At 32.9% G+C, this 21,037-nt stretch overlaps 1 long non-coding RNA gene across 1 annotated transcript; it reads right to left on the bottom strand.

The window, feature by feature from the left end:
- Positions 1-1,304: 1,304 nt before the first annotated feature.
- On the bottom strand, positions 1,305-14,779 carry LOC129532875 (uncharacterized). The gene is made up of 8 exons (XR_010133232.1): positions 14,691-14,779; positions 13,170-13,297; positions 12,257-12,281; positions 6,921-6,944; positions 6,784-6,828; positions 5,763-5,888; positions 5,107-5,151; positions 1,305-1,459 (listed from the first exon to the last, which is right to left on the bottom strand). It is a non-coding gene; the product is annotated as an uncharacterized lncRNA (long non-coding RNA).
- Between the last annotated feature and the right edge of the window lie 6,258 nt (positions 14,780-21,037).

The following is a 21,037-nucleotide window of genomic DNA, read 5'->3' as shown; positions in this document are numbered from 1 at the left end:
TCAACAAGAAAAAGAGTTTGATAAGATGTCTTTGGTTACCAACACAGTTTAAAAAACATAAACTTACTTAAAATTCATCTGTTTTGGTGGAATGGCAATATAAATCAAATTCAGAGTTTTACGTGGTTGCGTTTTCCAGGTAAAGTTGGCTAAGTGTAGGGGGGCAGAAAAATTATATGAGCTATCAAGATAATATTTAAAATAATGAAGCATGAAGTCTGGGCTGTGTAAGAAAAGAAGTGAGTCCAATACAGAGTAGAAAGAATGAAATGTAATCAGAATTTTAGTGGATGGGAGTGGGGTGAATGGATTCTATGAGGAAAAATAAAAATTCTCTTGGCTTCTGCTTATTCCACCTTTTCAAAATATATGTCATATGTCAACTTCTGAAAATCCCTTAAATGTTCAGTCTGAATAAGAAAAGAAGTAGCGCTAAGAGGAATTGGATAGAATGGAATACAGTGGGAATTATAAAGGATTGACGTATTCTATGGAGTCAAAGACAAAGTCTTCAAAATTTGAAGTTTTTCACTCATCGATGACATATATCATATAATGTTACTCCCCAATGGAAACTCCTGTAAGGTCTTCCCATTACAACCAAATGCTTAACAAATAACTTTCATCCCTATCCCCTCCTTCCTGATCTGCTTTCCTTATAGCTTTCCCCATCCCTCCATCTTCTCAGGATGTGCTGACTCCCTTGCAGCCCAAGTATGCCTTAGAGCCCATGTATGCACCCATGTGTTTGCTTTTGCTCTTTCTTCATTTGGTGACACCATTAATGAGGAATCTTGAAAGGTTTATGGTCTTAGTGGCTGACTCCATACTTTAGTCTGACAAGGTGGACTGAGAGAGGAGGACTGAGGGCTCTGGTGAAGGTTTGAGATTAAAATTGTGGCAAATTATAAGCATGAATAAATCAGAAAGATGGTAGAAGCATGGCTAAGTAGTTCTGTGAGCCAAGCTGTGGTGGGAGAATATAAAACTTGTAGTGTTCTAGATTATTGGTTATGATAAGTAAAATTGAAGTGTCCAGAAAGTGTATATAAAGCATTTTGGTAGTAGACAAGCTAGTTTAAAGTTAATTGTTAAATAACTACTTATATTAGCATTGGTAGCCTCGGTGGTCAATATGTACAATAAAAATGCTGATTATACACCAATGAATCACTTGAAATTTTATTTTGAGGGGAAAAGAAATGTGTTTTTGTAACTCAGAAACAGTGGTAAAAACATCTTAAGTAATCATCAACCTAATGAAACCACAACGCAAACCCAACATATTCAACATTAACTCATGGGAAGGGTATATGCAATTCAGGAAATATTCTGAAGTCTTCTTTGACTCAGTATTCCCGCCTTCACAATAAGCCTGTCCAAACACGCTGGTAGTATGAAGTAATATGGTAGATTTTCCAGGCAAACCTTAAAAAAAAGGTAGATTTCCCAGGCAAACCTAAAAAAAAAAAAGCAATACTGGACTTATATATTACAGAAGATAGTTTTTGTTTATGTATAGAATACACACACTTGTCCATCTTAGTCTGGCAGAATGTTATTTATAACTATTATGAGTTAATATTTTCTCATGCTTAAGATAATTCATGGCACATAATAATATTTTTAATAACTATCTGTGTTCATGCTTGATGGAGTCAATACAGTCTATGAGGTAGAAGGAGAAATTGTTTCCTGATAAGATAAACAGTTTAATGAATGAGAGTTAATAGCAAGCTTATTCAATCTAGCATACAAAAATTGCATTTTTATTTATTAATGGTACATATGTATATTTTCAGCCAATTTTGAAGGAACACTTTATTATTATTATTATATCATTATTATTATTTTCTAAGTTGCTTATTAGGCATATAAGATATTACTGCTTCCTATAATTTAAGCCTTTTGATCTAATTGGAATGTAGATTTTGGTAAAATAATGTTTTATGTACAATGACTTTGGGGTCATATATTTCAATAAATCATTTTAAAATTAAATTCTTCAAATTGCACTGTACATTTTTTGGCTTCTCTGTTTCTTTTGTAATTTTTCTGTCAATTCAATACCTTCTACCTTATATTTTATCTCTGATTCACCACTTGACCTTGTTGTATTATTATATCCTTCTATCTTTAATTAGCAGTTAGCACATTGTATTGTCATTTCTGTGTATTTGTCAGAAAAGGACTTAATGAAGGTAAATTTAGTATCATAATTCTGTATCTCTCAGGTCTCTGACATTATGGGACATATGATAAGCTTTTTAAAAAATGTAGAATAAAGCGGGACGCCATGGCTCATGCCTATAATCCCAGCACTTTGGGAGGCCAAGACGGGCGGATCACCTGAGGTCTGGAGTTCAAAACCAGCTTAGCCAACATGTTGAAACCCTGTCTCTACTGAAAAAAAAAAAAAAATACAAAACTAGCAAGGCGTGGTGGCGGGCGCCTGTAATCCCAGCTATTCTGGAAGCAGATACAGGAGAATAGCTTGAACCCGGGAGGCGGAGGTTGTAGCGAGCCGAGATCGCGCCATTGCACTCCAGCCTGGGCAACAAGAGTGAAACTCCGTCTCAAAAAAAAAAAAAAACTGGAATAAATATGTGCATAATGACAGTAAAAAAGTTACTATTTATAAAACACAACTGTATTTTTAGCTCTTATCCATAACAATTATGGTATTATTTTTGTCACATGAGATTACTTTGTGAAGTGGCCTGACCCTTTTTCATTATTAGGAAGGCCAAAATAACATAATAAAGAAAATCAACTTTGTAACAATGTACTCAAAGTCAGAAAATATCCTCTCAAAAAAACCTTAACGTGGCCTTTCGGGTGCAGTTCGGCATTGGTGGAAGGGCGTTTGAGCCCTAGGGCTGGAAATCTGTATTCGATTTTTTTTTTGGCTTTTTTATTTTCTCAGGATTATCATGAACAATCTATTTAACCTCTATTCCACCTCAGGTTCTTCATCTCAAATCAACTGATACTTTGATTATGGCCATTCTTGCAGGAATAAGGTGGCATGGCATTGTGATTTTGATTTGCATTTCCTTGATCATTAGTGATGTTGAGCATTTTTTCATATGTTTGTTGACCATATTTGTTTATCTTCTTTTGAGAATTGTCTATTCATGGCCTTAGCCCACTTTTTGATGGGATTGTTTGTTTTGTTCTTACTGGTTTGTTTGACTTCGTTGTAGGTTCTGGATATTAGTCTTTTGTTGGATGTATAGATTGTGAAGATTTTCTTCCACTCTGTGGGTTGTCTGTTTACTCCGCTGAGTGTTCCTATTGCCATGCAAAAGCTCTTTAGTTTAATTAGGTCCCAGCTACTTATCTTTGTTTTTATTGCATTTGCTTTTGGGTTTTTGGTCGTGAAATCCTTGCCTAAGCCAATGTCTAGAAGGGTTTTTCCAATCTTCCAGAATTTTTATAGTTTCAGGTCTTTGGTTTAAGTCCCCATCTTGATTTGATTTTTGTGTAGGGTGAGAGATGAGGATCCAATTTCATTCTCCTACATGTGGCCAGCCAATTATACCAGCACCATTTGTTGAAAAGCATGTCCTTTCCCCACTTTATGTTTTTATTTGCTAATCAAAGAATCAAAACAGTAGATGTTGGCATAGATGCGGCGATCAGGGAACAATTCTACACCGCTGGTGGGAATGTAAACTAGTACAGCCACTATGGAAAACAGTGTGGAGATTCCTTAAAGAACTAAAAGTAGAGCTACCATTTGATCCAGCAATCCCACTACTGGGCATCTATCCAGAGGAAAAGAAGTCATTATTTGAAAAAGATACTTGCATACGCATGTTTATAGCAGCACAATTCACAATTGCAAAATCGTGGAACCAACCCAAATGCCCATCAATCAACAAGTGGATAAAGAAACTGTGGTATGTATATATGATGGAATACTACTCAGCCACAAAAGGAATGAATTAACTGCATTTGCAAGAATGTGGATGAGATTGGGGACTACTATTCTATGTGAAGTAACTCAGGAATGGAAAACCAAACATCGTATATTCTCACTGATATGTGGGAGCTAATCTATGAGGACGCAAAGCCATAAGAATGATATAACGGACTTTGGGAACTTGAGGGGAAGAGTGAGGCAGGGATGCATAAAAGACAACAAATACAGTGCAGTCTATACTGCTCGGGTGATGGGTGCAGCAGGATCTCACAAATCACCACTGAAGAACTTACTCGTGTAACCAAATACCACCTGTACCCCAATAACTTATGGAAAAAAAATCAGCTGATAGTATTAACTACTTCATAGGTTTTTTGTGAACATTAAATTAGTCAATACAGGTAAGGGCTTAGAATTGTAATTGGTGCACTATATGCTCTTGATAAATTATTATTACTATTATTATTCATTATTTTGAAACCTACTTTGTCATGTTAGAAATTTGCGTTTGGGACATATAAAAAGAGCCAAACGTTTGAATTAAATGAGACAGAATTCTAGGATAGGAGATAAACCTGAATGCTTAAGAGCAAAATAAGAAAAATAAAACATGACTACACAAAGGGCATTACAATTTTCTTGAGTTGCCACCATGGTTCTGAATCCATTGAATAAATTGTCAAAGAGAGAAATTTAAAAAATAAGCAAAATTTTTTTTTTGTAGAAAACATTAGTTTTTCCAGAGAAAATGATGCAGGAAATTTGTCTTAAATGGCTTGAATTGTGTATGAAACTATCTTGATATTACATATCTTTTCTCAAACCAAAGTGCCAGGTCTGAATTTCTTGGCACAACTCAAAGATGACAGGAAATCATCTGTGTGAACACTATGCCTGTGACAGTTTTCACTCAGAGTCATTCCTTCTGGCTTGAATGTATCATTAGCTTTGGAGGAAATGTACTATAATTTATATTTAAAATATTTATGAAATATGCATGCAAATTACACAGACAACTTACATTTGTGAGTCAAAAAGATGAAAGCAAAATTTAAAACACTTTATAAACCAAAATATGATTTAATTAAAGTTGGAAGTATATTACTTAATAATATTATTTAATATCACTTTCTTCACATAAAAGTTATTGCTTAAATTCTAGGGGGAAAGGCACTTACCAAAGTAAAGTAGAAGCAGTTAATTCAAGAATCTTAAAGATCCCTCTTTGAAGAGAAAAGAGAAAAAAATGAATAATTTTATTTAAAAAAATGTATAGGAGCAAATCTCCATCTCATATGCAAATCAGAGGTACTAAATTCTGATTTTTCTAAAATTATATGGAAGACACTTTTAAACGCTACATGCATATCTAAAAAACTAAATCATATTTAAAAATTCCAGAGAAATGATGTGACTTGCCTAAGTTCAAAAGCCTATTTATATTAGGTCTTCTGATTCCAAAACCCATGTTGTTTATAATACATTTTAGTTCTGTGGGTTCAATGTCCTGTTCTCTCATTCATTCTTCATGTTAGAAGAAATGTTCCCTAGGTCAAATCTCTTTTTTGTTTTTAAATAAGATAAAGGATAAATGTTAACTAGAACTTGGTCCAGCTGCTTTTTACAATTTCATCTACTTTTGTAACATTATTATTTTTATTTATTATGCTGTATTTGCATTATATGATTTATTATTTAATTTCTAGCTTAGGCGTTTTTATTTGTTTCAGCTTCTACTTGAGTTTATTGGGATTATGTCAATTTCATCCCCCTAGCTCACTTTTAGCACAAAAGATAACTATTTTTAAGTTGCAAATAAAAAGAGAGCACTCACCAGAGTGGGGACAACTTGGTAAGCATTTGTCTTCATGTTTTTCCATGGTTTCATAATTTTGTGATATTGATAAACAGCTTTTACATATTGGGGCAAGGCGAACTGATAATACTGGTTGATTTTGTTCTAGAAAAATATATAAAGAATTATCTCAATATCCCAGAATCAGAGAGAACTGAACATAACCAAATAAATCAAAACTCTATTTGGATAAATTCTACATTTTACCAAATGAACCTAATTAAAGGAAAATTTATTCATACAAAATTAACTCTATGCTTACATTTATAGAATTAACTGTAGAAGTAAGAAAATTATTTGGTTAATTCAGACTTATTTGGTTAATTCAGACCCCAAAGCCACAGTGCTTGTGTGAAAGAAATCAAAAACAAGGAAAAATAAAATTAAAAATACATGTAAGAAGGCAAGAAGATAATTTCTTGACTAAGATAAGTGTCCCCAGTTGTGGTTTATTTTCTGTTTCTGGTAGGAAAATGCTGGTCCTCAGAGTCATATAGAATGTGTGATTTAACTTAGTGGAATCTATGACACTGAGCCAGTTAATCTCTCTGAGTGTTATTTATCTTGTAGAAGTAAATGAATTAATACGGAAAGAGCACTTTATTTGCATAATGCATCCCATATATTTTATTATGAGTACAAATGCCCCTCTTCTATGTTCTATTTATCTATATAGATTTAGCCACAGATTGTTGTAGGGATTTAAATTGGAATTAAATACAGTGGCATCTTCTTTTAGGCTAAGTTCTCATTTTTACAAAGTGGAAAATCAATGGAATTTTAGAATTGCCATGGAATAATTGTTGGGTGGATACTTAGCAATAATATAAGTGGTACAGCTGAGGAATCCTTCTGTAACCATTTTCAAAACTATAAGGAAGACTTTTATAAAAATTAGAACTTGGTAAACATAGTTTTTTTTTTTTTTTTGTCAAGAGGATTGCGACTAGGCAGTTTCCAAGTAAAGTCTAATTGTGCTATGTTTGTATGGAAAATTTACCAGATGTTTTTGGTAATTCTTTTCTTCTTCAGTCAGCTCAGTTTTCTGTTAATAACAAAAATAAATGGTCATAAAATACAGAAGAAAATGTTTTGAGATTATATTTTATTAATTTTGTTTGAACAAAACTTACTTACCTTGGTGAATACTTCAGTTGATTCCTTAGGGAAAGAAAATGAAAAAATAACCTCACTTGGGTAACCCAATAGTAATTTTTGTCCACATCATAATAATATAGAATTAAGGCTAATTATTTTAATAATTCAGGGCCAAGCTGTTACTACCAAGAAACAAAGTCCTACTTTATAGAAATCTATTCTGAATTAAATGAATGTAAGTATTCATTAAAAGGACATGTCCTGTGTCAACATAATGGTACCTGACTGAAAATACATTTTATTTCATATTTTCCATTTACCTACATTGTTCATATAATGTCAAATTTCTGTGTAATATGGGCAGGTGCAAAAGAGAGAGAGAGAGAGACAGAGAGAGACAGAGAGAGAGAGAGAGAGAGGAAAAATAATTAAGCCTACTGAGGTGTGTGGCAAAGTCTGCATGTTCTTTCTTGGAGGACCAATGTTTTTTATATTAGTGTCCATAGGCCCACAGTTTGAGGTGCAGAGAAAGGGTAAAACATGCTTCTCAAGGCACTAAGAAGGAAGATCTTGCTTGCTTTGGGCCCCAGGCCACAAGATCCTGTGCCACAATTTATACTTCATATTCTGAAGACCCTTTCCAATTGTGCTCTCCCACTTGGCACTTTCTCCCACAGTGGGTGTTCCCTGAACCTGTGATTTACATAACTTATAACCCAGTCCAGTATTCAACTCCTAAACGATATTAAACTACAGTGAAGGCAACTGACAGAATCCTGATTTGGCTGGCTTATTTTTAAAAATTCATTTTTCCAATGTAACAGAGTTCAGACATATATTATCCGAAAGTGTGTGATAGAACAGCTACTTCTTGACCATGTAGATAGCTCATTCCAGACCTCTAAAATGACTTTGAGACTGTGTATTTTTTACAAGGGTTTTCCTTTATTTCCATGCGATATGTCAATAGCATAATACCTAATTTACTTAAAATAATTAGTCAACAGCAAGAAACAGAGTATTTCTCAATGAATTCATTAATTGTTTGATTTTAAAATTATCATTTTCCTCACCAGAGATAACTTACTAGAACGTTATTTGAGAAATAAAAAGTATAATAATCAAAATTTTAGAATCAGGGCAATTGAATACTTAGCAGTATATTCTTAATATTTGTGGACAAAAGATCTTTTTTATATTACAACAAAGGTATTATTATGACAGGTGGAAAAGATTAATTGCAATAAAATTCTCAGTTCAAAAAATGGTAGAAATCTGTTTTTTTAAAAAAAGAAAGAAGCAGCAAAAAACGTAGAATACTTAGGCTATGTGGAGAGATCTTGCTAACCTGGAAGGTCTTGACTGAAAAAAATTAAGGTCAATTGAGAAAATCACAGTTAAGGAGTAAAGAGGATTTTTAAGTAAACTAAAATATCACTCAATTTTATTAAAAGAGGAGAATTTCACGAGTATTAATATTTTAATGTTTAGTTTTTAGAAATTTGAATCAAATACAGCTTCATAGAGAAATAGTACTTTACTATATTAACAGTCTTTCTTGGTGTTTCCTTAAAGGAATAAAACAAGAATTAGACACATTGTTCTCAGTGTATTGATTATACACAATTGCCTCTTGGATGTATAGAGAAAAACTACTCTCTTATAAAGAAGAAGAATAAAAATAAATTTATCTGTAATGCTTCTTTTAATCACTTTTTTATCTCTAAGATGTGGAAACATGTAAGGGACATAGTATTTGCTAAATACAATATTTCTTAAATAAATAATAATTGAACGAATGAATATTTCACAAGAGTAATTGAGAAAGCACACGCTTTTAGGCAACTCATTTAAATAATTTTAATAATTGCATGTTTATTTAAAACATATATATATAATCAAACTTGTGAGTTGTGAAGTATGTATAACATTCCTTTTATTTTTATTTTTATTTTTTTTAATTTTTGAGACAGAGTCTCTCTCTTGTCACCCAGGCTGGAGTGCAACCGTACTCTCTTGGCTCACTGCAACCATCGCCTCCTGGGTTCAAGTGATTCTCCTGCTTCAGCCTCCCGAGTAGTTTGGATTACAGGCACCTGCCACCATACTTGGCTAATTTTTGTATTTTTTTAGTAGAGATGGGGTTTCGCCATATTGGCCAGGCTAGTCTCGAACTCCCGACATCAGGTGATCCACCCTCCTTGGCCTCCCAAAGTGTGTGAGCCACCGTGCCCGGCCTAACATTTCTTATTATTAGCAATAACACGTTTTTAAAAAGCATAATTTCAGGAAAAATATTATATAAATAATAGCTTGGATGGAGAACAGGTAAGGGGAAAAAACAAATTGAAAAGTTTAAAAGTTTACAAGAATGAAAACGTATAGGAAAACAAAAAACTAATTTAGAAGATTCCCTTCCCAGAGAGGATCTGGATTCGGAGAAGCAATGCCCTTTGGAGGATCATTAACAACAAGTCTGGACTCTGATCTCTCTTTTCCTCCCCTCCTACGTGAAATTCCCTCTCTGTCCAAGGGTAGGGCGAGGGCTGTCTCAGATACCCTGCTACCTCTTTGCTGACCACAGGCAAGATTTCCTTTTAGGACCTGACCTTCTCCTTGCTTCTTAACCTCAGTGTCAAGTCTGACTTTATTTTTTTCTCTGTGTCACAATGAATACCTTCAGGGGCAGAAACATCTCTTCAACTGCCCCTGTAACAAACTCAGAAAACTATCCAAGATGAAAAATCACGCTGTGGAGATCTTACCAGGTTATAAAATAAATCTATCAGCTATCTATAAACCTCCCAGATTGGCATTGTCTGATGGGGTGGTCTTGGGTTGTCACCGCTCCCATTGAGGCCTGCCTGGAGCAGAGGTCTCCTTCTGGTCTCTCTTGCATAATGCCCATGAATGAGTTTCTAAAACTGCTTCGAGATCTAGAGTGTTGCATCAGAAATGCCAACCACTCGGGCAAAAAGCTACTGTAAACTCCCATTTATTAGTGGTTGGAAAAAATTTTTATTTCACCTCAAAGAAAAATAGTTTGAAAATACCTACCAAAACTAAAAATAAATATACTAAACCTAAACAACCCAAATGCCTTCTAAGTATAGGGCAATAGAGGACTGAATTGTGGAATATCATTAGCAGTGTAAATAGGTAGATTATACCTGCTGTGACAATATGGATAAAGTGACAATATGGATAAATGTGCTAGAAATCTGTTGAGTGAAAAATGCAACACCAAAGAGGCTACATAAAGTATGCTACTCCTTGTAAATCTCAAAAACAAACCAAACTACATAGAGAAACTACTTTGAAATTCAGGGCTTGTATGCTTTTTAAAAGAAATGAAGCCCAATCTAAATGCTAATATGAGTTACTTGAAGGAGATTTTCAATAGGAAATAAGTCCCTTAGGATCTTTCCGATATCATCTTGTCATATTCAGAGTCTAACATTAACTATGAGAATTTACTGTGTGGTAAAAGCAATTTATTACTTAATATATTAACTTTATTAAAAGTAATGTTATTGTCTAAAATGAATGTTCTAAAGAGAAATAAACACACACAAAATTAAATAGTGTTGAGGATCATATATGTATGAAATAAAACTGTTATAAAATATAGAACTATAAGTATTAATTATGATACTCATAATTTATAGTTACATATGTGTTACATATTAATTTATGGCATTAAAGTTTGTGATAAAAATATTATAAAAATTTCATGTACATATCCTCTAACTCAAAAATTTCACTTTTAGGAATTTATCCTATTAATATATTCATATATATAAAATAAGTTATTATAAGAATATTAGTATGTTATTTTTATAATTTAAAAAATAGAAACAACATTTATCAATAGGAAACTATGAAGATGTATCAATGAAGACGTATACAGTGGAATTAACTGAAAAAATTTTAAGAAAGAATGAAAACCACTAACTGATTAGGCTTCCATTTCTCATGGGAACTGGCAAATTTAGTTTGGTTAGTTGATTCATGCAAGTTTAAACCTCCTTTACTTGATTATTCATAAAATTATGACAAAAGTAGTTGTGTGCTTTCATTATCACTGGTTTCCTATGTTTTCAATTTTTTGGTGATCATCAGTACTGTAGCATAAGGGAAAAGTCAGTGTAAAATAAGTATTCTAAGAAAGATATATAAATGTACTTATGCATATAGATGCATATACTCTCACATACACATCATCTGCTATGCTTCCATATTATTGGCAAAAGTGTAAAATATCTTAATTCTGATAGTGAGGATATATCTCAGTAAGTGTTTTTAAATTTTTATGTGTTCAAACATCCCTATAAAACTTAGATAAATTCAATAATTCTTTCTTTAAGAAAAATGCAGATGTTTACAAAACAGTGAAATTTTCCTATTTCCTATTTATCAAACTCTCCATTAGTATCAAATTAAGATCTACTACTTTCCCTTAGAAATTACAGGCTAATATGAAAACGGAAACTAGCTTTCCTATATCAATGGGGCAAAAAGGAAGGGAGGTAGAGAAAGATGATAGCACGTTTGGTGTCTGTTCATTGGTATAGGAACACTGTCCCAGGTCTGTTAACCAGTTAACTCTGCAGGGCTTCCCTATGTAAATAGCAGAATCTTTATGCCAAACTAAAACTGCCATATTTTTAATATACAGAATATTTTTAATTTATATTCTAACAATGAAATAATAATCTATATTAGCAGTGACAAAATTTAAAGAATACAGAAAATCATGTTATTTATTATATGAGTTGATATTATATACTGTTTCCAAATGTGCTTGACTATTGGTTTTCTCAAATACAGTGTCATTAAATTGTTTCATCTTTTAGGTTTTGGAGTGAGGGTCCTCATAGGTTTGGAGTGAGGGGCTTTATTCTTGGAAAGAAATTAAAAAAAATGTATCTACTGATTCAAGAAGAATATAGTGCCAGTCCAGCATTTGATGACAAACTTGCAACCAATTGGTGATAGAAAGGTGATGGAAAACTAACAAGAAATCTTTTCAGGAATATCTAACTTTGACAATGTGGTTCACAAATGGCACACGAGTATATTTTCTTGGGACCCTCTTGACATCCATTCATTACCTCTTTCATACTTATTTAAAAAGATACTTATAAGGAATAAGATTGGTAAAAAAATAATGCACATGCATCTAAGATATATTTTATCAATGAACCAGTAAATACATAAATACATTTTCCCTGACTGGTATGTATAACTACATCCTTTTTCTCCTTATATTTCCACAAAATAAATAACACATTGTTATAAATAAAAAGCGAGTCATAATAGATAAATAAAAAGTAATTCTTTAAATATATTTAATATAAGTGGTTTGTACTTACTTTCTGAGAGATGCCGGCAGATTTCCTTAAAAAATATAAATAGCATGTTTAATTACTTATAAAATTTTTATTTTTCCCTTTCTTTGGACTTTTAATTATTCCCGGAGATGAAATAAGGGAAATCAAACTAGGCTTTTTATTGGGTGGCTATATTTACTGGTCCTGTAACAAGACAAAAAAGCTTTAATTTTATGATTTGATCAAAAGGCTGAGGAGAACTTGTGTTATTTATTGCTCATATTAGAAAAATTTCCTTAAAACAAATTCATTTTATGAAACAAAATGGAAATGGTTACATGGCGTTTGAGCAAGTACTTCCTTACATTTCCCCATATTACATTTCCTTTGTTAAATGAAGGTACTGATTTCTATCCTCCCCACTACATGAAAGAATTATTTGAAGGACCAAGTGAAATGATATATGAGCAAACACTTAGGACATGTATGTTAAATTTAAATTAAATTAGTACTTATTTGTCGCTATTGCTACTATTGTTATTTGTTATTGTATTTGGACTGCCCTACTTTTAAAGTTAGAACTTTTGGGTGTATTTTGCCTCTAGTTACTGTATTTTTTTTTGAGAGGGAGTCTCGCTCTGTTGCCAGGCTGGAGTGCACTGGCAGATCTTGGCTCACTGCAACCTCCAACTCCCTGGTTCAGGTGATTCTCCTGGCTTAGCCTTCCAAGTGGCTGGGATTACAGGCATGCACCACCACGCTCAGCTAATCTTTACATTTTTAGTAGAGACAGGGTTTCACCATGTTGGCCAGGATGGTCCTGAACTCCCGTCCTCAGGTGATCCTCCTGCCTTGGCCTCCCAAAGTGCTGGGATTACAGGCCTGAGCCACTGAGCCTGGCCACTGTATATATTTTTATCCTGTACCCCTCGCCTCTTAAAAACGCAAAACTTACTAAGTAGGAACAAAGGGGTAGACACTTGTCTTACGCTGATCTCCTGGGTTTATAAAAATCTGATGTTGATAAGGAACCTGAAGAAATGGGAGGAAGTTCCACTTCTGATAAAATGGGTTGATTTTGTTCTAGAGAGAAAGGAAATTATGAATATTTATTCCAACATTTTATATCCTTCATGAGTCAAAGCAAATGTTAGCAAAACTGAATGAATTAGAACTTTAATTAGAAAATTTATAAGTGGTGGCAAATTTGCTTAGAAAAAGAATAGTTTACATACATAAAAATTACCTTAACTGTGTCTACATTTATAGTCAATTGCAGAATTTAAAAATTATCAAATTAAGTAAGACCACGGGAGAAAATTATCTATGTGAGGAAGAAAAGTATGTTGAAGAAAGGAAAAGAAAAAAAAACAATCACAAGGTACATGTCTCAACTTATTCCTTTTCCATGTGTGTTGGAAGTTAGTCTGGTCTTTGGAGTCAGAAATGAACTTTAATTCTCTTTACCCAGGGCACTGGAATCCACGACCCTGATTAAATTGCTTAAACTGTTTGAGCATTACTTATCATGTGGGATTATATCTGTTAAACTATAAAGAGAAGTTTGCCTAGTAACTAAGTATTCTAGTAAGTTCCGGAGTCTTTGAACTGATTTTGCAAAGATTATTTTTAGGGATTAAATATAAAACCACAATAGCATTTTTTCCTCAGGAGAATTTTCATTTAATAGAGAGTGAAAAATAAGTGTGTGTAGAAAGTCAACGGGTCTTTAGAATTGTTGGATGAATCCATGGTTACGTTAAGAGAGGTACAAAATGAGAATGTTACTGGAAGTATTTTGACAAAATGTAAGAAAGATATTTATAGCAACGTGGAAGTTAGTAACGATCTAAATTCCTAAAAAGACAGGTTTTATTTGGAGCATTCCATTTTTAAGTGTTCAAAAACAGGTGTTTCTATTATAAAGGTTTTAGAAAGCATGTCTGCTCTGTGTTGAAATAAGATAATTGCCAAATTTTTAGATGAATTTAGTGTGTTCCAAGCAATTTTTGTATAAATTAAATGTATATCATCTAATACAATCTTGCAGGGTTAATGCAGCTCTCCGTATTTTCAGTTAAGGAAACTGGAGCTTGGAGAGGTTAAGTAGTAACTCGTGGAGCTGGAGTTGGAATACAAGTTGCCTGACACCAAAATCTATGCGCTTTCCCTACGCAGGAAGCAAACTTCTCTAGTCCGCAGACGATGGATTACATCAGAAGTCCCCAACTTTTTGACATCAAGGACCGGTTTTGCGGAAGACAATTTTTCCACGGATGAGGGCGGGGGTATGGTTTCGGGATAAAACTGTTCTACCTCAGATCATCAGGCATTAGAAAGATTCTCATAAGGAGCACACAACCCAGATCCCTCGCATGCGCAGTTCACAGTACAGTTCGCTCTCCTGAGAATCTAACGCCACCGCTGATCTGACAGAGGCGGAGCTCAGGCTAGTGCTAGCTTGCTTGCAGCTCACCTCCTGCTGTCCTGCGTGGTTCCTAACAGGCCAAGGACCGGTACCGGTACCCCCTGTGGTTTGGGGACCCCCTAGATTATATGACCTCCTGTAGCCTGAGAATGTTTATACTTCAGATAATCATCTAAGATCCCGTCGTCAAACAGAAGTTGAGTGCGTAATAATGTGATACTTTAACTGCACCGGTATCTAACTTAGGTAATTTAAACTTGCAACAAACTTTCTGAAATTTGTAACTCCTCCAAAATCAGTGGATAATTTCTCAATACTCATTTTTCTTAAAATATAAATCCACATTGATTTGACAAAAATAATAGCCAGAAATCAGAGCAATAAAAATAGCAAAAATAGACTCCTACAAATTGGGGATAAATTTCTTTCTTTCTTTTTTTTTTTTTTTTTGAGACGGAGTCTCGCTCGGTCGCCAGGGTAGAATGCAGTGGCGTGATCTCGGCTCACTGCAACCTCCGCCTCCCGGGTTCAAGCGATTCTCCTGCCTCAGCCTCCTGAGTAGCTGGATTACAGGCACGCGCCACCACGCCCAGCTAACTTTTGTATTTTTAGTAGAGACGGGGTTTCACGATGTTGGCCAGGACGGTCTCCATCTCTTGACCTGGTGAACCACCCGCCTCGCCCTCCCAAAGTGCTGGGATTACAGGCGTGAGCCACCGCGCCGGCCGATAAATTTCTTAATGGGATATAATGAACTGTGTGAATATTTGAGAGAAGAAACAGCCAAAATAAGATGTTTTACTTGAAATTATAATTTATATGAGAAATTTACCAGTTTCACGTAGTGCTTTTGGTCCACAGTATGCTTAACTTCCTGGTAAGAAAAAAAATTAATTTGTATACAAGTATACAAAAATAAAACACTACTAAGTGGTATTAATTTTATTTTATTTGAATGAAAATTACCTCTGTGGAAACTTCTGCAGATTCCTTTTAGGGGAAGAAAAGAAGAATTAACATTACTTGCATGATTAAGCTTCGGAGTCATGCTAGAATATTAGGGGTAATTAATTAAATACTCAGGGCCCAAGCCACTACTACTCAAAAATTATGTCATTTATTAGGAATTTAATAAATTAATTAAAAAATTAAAACATTTATAATCAGAGTCATCATTATCAAAATAGCACATGAATAAAAATGTTTTATTTTAAATTTTCATAAATTTTTTATTATTCATACAATATCAAATGCCTACAGAAGGTGACAAGTGACACAAAATATTATGACACAGGCCTGGTGAGGTATGTGACAAACCAAGTCCCACATACCCTTTCTAGAGGACACAAATGTTATCTTTAAGTGACTGTTAACTCTCCAATTGAAGATGATACTTGAAGCTTGGAAGAAGAGTAAAGCATGTTTCCTAGTCTCTGACTAGGAAGAGTGCAGGCTGCACCTAAGGCCACAAGGTTTGTGGTGCCACCATGCTTCTTCCTTTCCCAGATACTTTTTCCCATCATGTTTATTGTTTGGGTATTTCTACCATGGCAGGTGTTCTTGTGTCAGTGATATACACAACTCATAATCGAATCCCTTATTCAGCCTCTTATTTTTAAAAACAAAACAATCTCAAATTTTAAAGTGCACCAGAATATAATGTTGTTGCTGCTAGCTAAGGGGCAACACTTTCAGAACCACTGCTCTAAGAGATATTGAGAGATTTTTCAGGATAAAACTATGCTGAAGGCAAATGGCAGCCTCTTGATTTAACCCTGGCTTCCTTTAAAATGCAATTTTCTCTGAAATCAGATGTTTGATACACACTGTCAAAAAGCACAAAACGGGAAACCAATGTTCGGATAGTCAGTTTCAATCTCCCTCAAATACCATTGAGTTTGGGTTACAATTTGATGAACAATCTAATTGCTAAAAATCTGCCACGTCTTGGTGAACCTGCTTTTTGATGTTAAAAGAAAATAGCCTCACTAGAAGAGCTGCTAGAAGATTGCTTGAGAAATAATAATAATAATAATAAAAATTTAGTGACCATAAGAAATCCCCAGCATTATTTCTTTAATGACAGAGGTTGTTTTAGATAGGCCTCAAATTACCAACATAATCATTAGTACGGTAGATTAAAAGTATTGAAATAAAAACAACACAATAGGTTTCTCAACTGTTCATCATTGATTACCTTTGGAAAACAAGTGAAAGAGATAAAAATCACCTTATCCTTGAATGGAAATGTCTCAAGAGAATATAGAGCAATTTAGGTGAATGCTATTAAAGTGGGAAGGGAGAAATTGTTATTTTAAATAAATTTATACATCTCTTTTTAGTTTACTAAGAGAGGAAATTTACAGATATTTCCACATGCCATTGATATTGCAATATTACATTTTAAGAATGTGAACAAAAATTGTTCAAGAAAATAAAAATTTCTCACCATTTTATTCATGTTTTTTGTGGTTTCCTTAAATACAGAAGAAAAATAATTAGACTTATTTTCTCCACAGCTTTGTTTATAAAGTATTTTATCCAGAACATAAAGGGAAAATTTTCTTTCCCATAAAGAGAATCATACAATAGATTCATTTTCATTATATAAGTTTTGTATAAATTATATTAGAATTTCCCATTTAGTAATAAATATACAAGCAGTGGTAAACTGGAATGTGAGAAAAATGAGAGGAGGATTTTGCCTGCGGTATTCAGAGTATGCCTCGAGTCTAAGATAGTCTTCTCCAATACATATTTGTCTAATAAATGAATAAACACACTATTATAATAATTTAGGCATTGCATTGACAAACTTCATTTTACTCATCATGATTTATTAGAAAAAATATATCTCCAGGCAAACTAATGAGTTTTTGGTAATGCATATATAATGTTTCTATTATGAAAATATTGATTTAAATTTAAATGAGTCAATTTTAAGAAAAAAATTGCATATCAATCTAAATAGCAAATCAATTTTTTAAGAACGATAATGAAAATTTGGGAATTTTTAGGAATGAAGACCACTAAGTGACAAGTTCTCCACTCCTCATGAGATCTTAGAATTAAGTATATTAGTTGATTTATGAAAAAAATATGTTTTTCAGCTGAATTATTCACAGAATTTTAAAAAGAGAAGATAACTTTGTCTCATTCTTTATAAATAGTTTTGGTTTTCAAATTTGATTGCTTTGGAATATTTTAAAAATCCAGGTTAATTTCAGTTTGGCTCAAAGTATGACAATATTTTTATTTCATATTTTGCTATAGATGTGCTATCAATATATACCTTACAGGAAGTAGAACAAATGTCCTTCTGAAAAGAAAAGAAAATGAAGAGGGAATGTATAATTTACTGAAATGCAGTATAATGTAATTTCACATAAATGGATAGCAAAGGAAACACAACATTGTAAACAAAAGAATGCAGAGTTGGAGAGGTAAATGTGATGAACCATTAAGAAGAAATTATTTCAAAGATATCTGTTTTAATAATAGAACTAACAAATCTTTTACTAAGACCTTTTTCATGTTGCTCCACTGCATTTTGGCAAATCAATGAAAACATCACCATTTTAAAAATCATAGCTAATATACTCATTTTTGGGTGAGAAAATGACCCACGTTTGATGGAAAAAGATAAGTTATCAAAAATTAATATATTAAAATAATTACATTTTACCTCATTGGGAAAAATGACTATATTCTTGACCTGCTTAAATTTCTACAAACTAAATAAATGTCTGATATAACCTTCATTAAATAAAAAAGTTAAAATATATTTAATTTAAGGAGTTAGGACTTACTTCCTGGGAGATGCTGACAGATTACTTAGAAAAGGAAAAAACAATAGTTACTTACATAAATTATATTTGTACTAGCTATAAGTTGTCAATTTACACTCAACATCCAGTGGTAAATAATATATTTATATTATTCTGAACTATAGGATTAAGTTGACAAAAGTTTCACTCCCCACACAACTAATTTATCATATTTTAGATAGCTAACTTATTTTGATATTGTGTTTTGGTTTATTAATAACTGTAACAAAACTTTCCCAAATATGAACCACAAAGAATAAAAGAAATTTTTATATTTCTTCTACATAATTTTGAATTTTCCTCAGCTTTTTAAAGGGGTTAAACACATTGCAGAAAAAAAAAGAAAGCCTTTGGGCAACAGTAAAAATGTCTGTGTGTCTTTTATGCACCCCTGCCCAGAAAAATCATTTGGAAATTAACATTTAATATGGACCCAGATGAATATGAGTTCTTATTTCAGAAATGTAGAATGAATTCCTGTCATTCTTCTCCCAAGATGTAGAATATTCACCATAGCTTCTGAGCTAATATGTTTAACATTAGGAACTATTCAGAGGAAAAAATGCACAAATTTAATCTGGTTAATTTGAATGTGAACATTTTTGGTCTTAACACATATAAAGACTTAGTTTAGGACATATCATGTGTTTACTAGGTGGAAGAATTAAAGTGTCTTACCTCGCTGGAGGAGTGATGCTCCACATTCTATATAAAAAACAAAAAGTAATTCAAGTTTCACTTTTATCGCTTATTTAAAATGTAAAACTGTCTTTCCATTTTGTTTCTTTTGTTTCTTGGTGGCAAGGGAATTTTAGTCATCTGATTCTAGGAACCTTTAGTTGCATAAAGTTTCCTTGCAAAATTCTCTTGGTTTCCTATAATGTTAATGAGCAAATCATTGTATACCTCAAGTGAATTCTTGTCTTGGTTTAATATATTTCTTTTAGGAAGTAGGTAGGTTCTTAGTTTTTGAGTATTAACTGTCTCACCATTTAAAATATAATTATATTCATAAATGTACCACCAAATCTTAAAGTGTTAAGACTCTGGTGTAATATTTTATTTTACTTCACTTATACTGTTAGAATTAAAAATATTGGGTGAGTGCTTCTGTCAAGTGGCATAAAAAGTTGAAGATTAATTTTTAAAATATGAAAAACTGTCATACAAACTCAATTTTGTACTTATGTTCTCAATAGATTGTGACAAATTTAGCTTTTAATATCTGTGGTCTGTCACTTGCTAGTGCAGCCACCATATTCTTAGTTGAATAAAATTGTTTTATTTAAATAAAAGATCAAAGGCAATTATTGACTAGAGAGAACGGGAACAAAGTCAGAGTAGATCATAAGAACAATCAATCTTGGTGCGTGTGAGATTGCCAAAGTACTATTATTATTTTTTTATTTACCTAACTAGAATTCTTATCTAGCTTTGCCCTTAAATTGGCTCTAAATTTAAGAAATAACAAAAACTTGTCAAGATTTATGTGAGTGATATGGAGACATAGATGAAGCAAAGAACTCTGATCACCCTAAAGAAATGGTGTGCTTATGAGAAGTAAGATACTGGGTATGGGAAAGGTATGGATGGTGCCAGCTGCAGGGTAAGGCAAAAAAAAAAACAAAAAACTGAGTTACTTCTGAGGAGGTGAATAGAGTAAATGTGTGCATGCGTGTGTGTGTGTGTGTGTGTGTTTTCAAAGTAATTCACTCAAAGTAATATTGCCATCCTTATTTTTTGATATGAATATTAGTACTATATTCTCTCAAGAAAAATATAATGCTGTGAGAAGTTGAGGAATTGTTTTGCATTGGGTTATTTTTGCAAGTAATTTACAAAGTCACCCTTGTTTTCTGTCTGATGTTCCTAGTTCTGAACTAATGTAATCAAGAACGGTGAAACTCTATCACTTATTTGAGAGATGGTTTTGCCACAAGCAAAAAATCTCCACAGAACTAGAAGAATACATCATACAAAGTGTGTCCACTTTCATATCTTGTATAAGGTAGGGCCAATACTGTCTTTCATTATAGTTTTAAAAGTTCACACACTTAATTTCTGTTCCTTGTTGCCCACCCCTGCCTTCATTTGCATAAAATATTTACCCTTATATTTAAATTAGAATAGATACTTGTAAATGTTTTACTATACTTACATGCTTTGCAAGAGCAATAGCCGAAAGACAAGTAAAGATGAAGAACTTCATATTTACTGAGTCCTATAAAACAGGTGTGTAGCAAATCAATAATAATTTAACTCCCTAAAATCACACATTTCCTCATTAACTCTGTTTCAATTTATAATCACAGATAAGTGGGAAATAGAAATGATGGGTAAAAGCAGATTCATTTGAGAAACATGGATATGAATATGACAAGTTTTTTACTTTAATACATTTTTAAGATAAAATTTATTAATACAAAATAATATACAATATCGGTTTCTAAAATATAAAAGGTATTTTCAGGAATAGTAAATTAGTAGGAATATTGATCCTATGTAGAATTGGTTAATTTATTTATCAATTTGCTCATTCAATAAATAATTGCTACCACATGCCAGGCA

Source organism: Gorilla gorilla, chromosome 3, assembly GCF_029281585.2.
Source record: "Gorilla gorilla gorilla isolate KB3781 chromosome 3, NHGRI_mGorGor1-v2.1_pri, whole genome shotgun sequence".
Classification (NCBI taxonomy): domain Eukaryota; kingdom Metazoa; phylum Chordata; class Mammalia; order Primates; family Hominidae; genus Gorilla; species Gorilla gorilla.
Note: the sequence above shows the minus strand (reverse complement) of the source record. Positions and strands in the feature narration are given on the sequence as shown.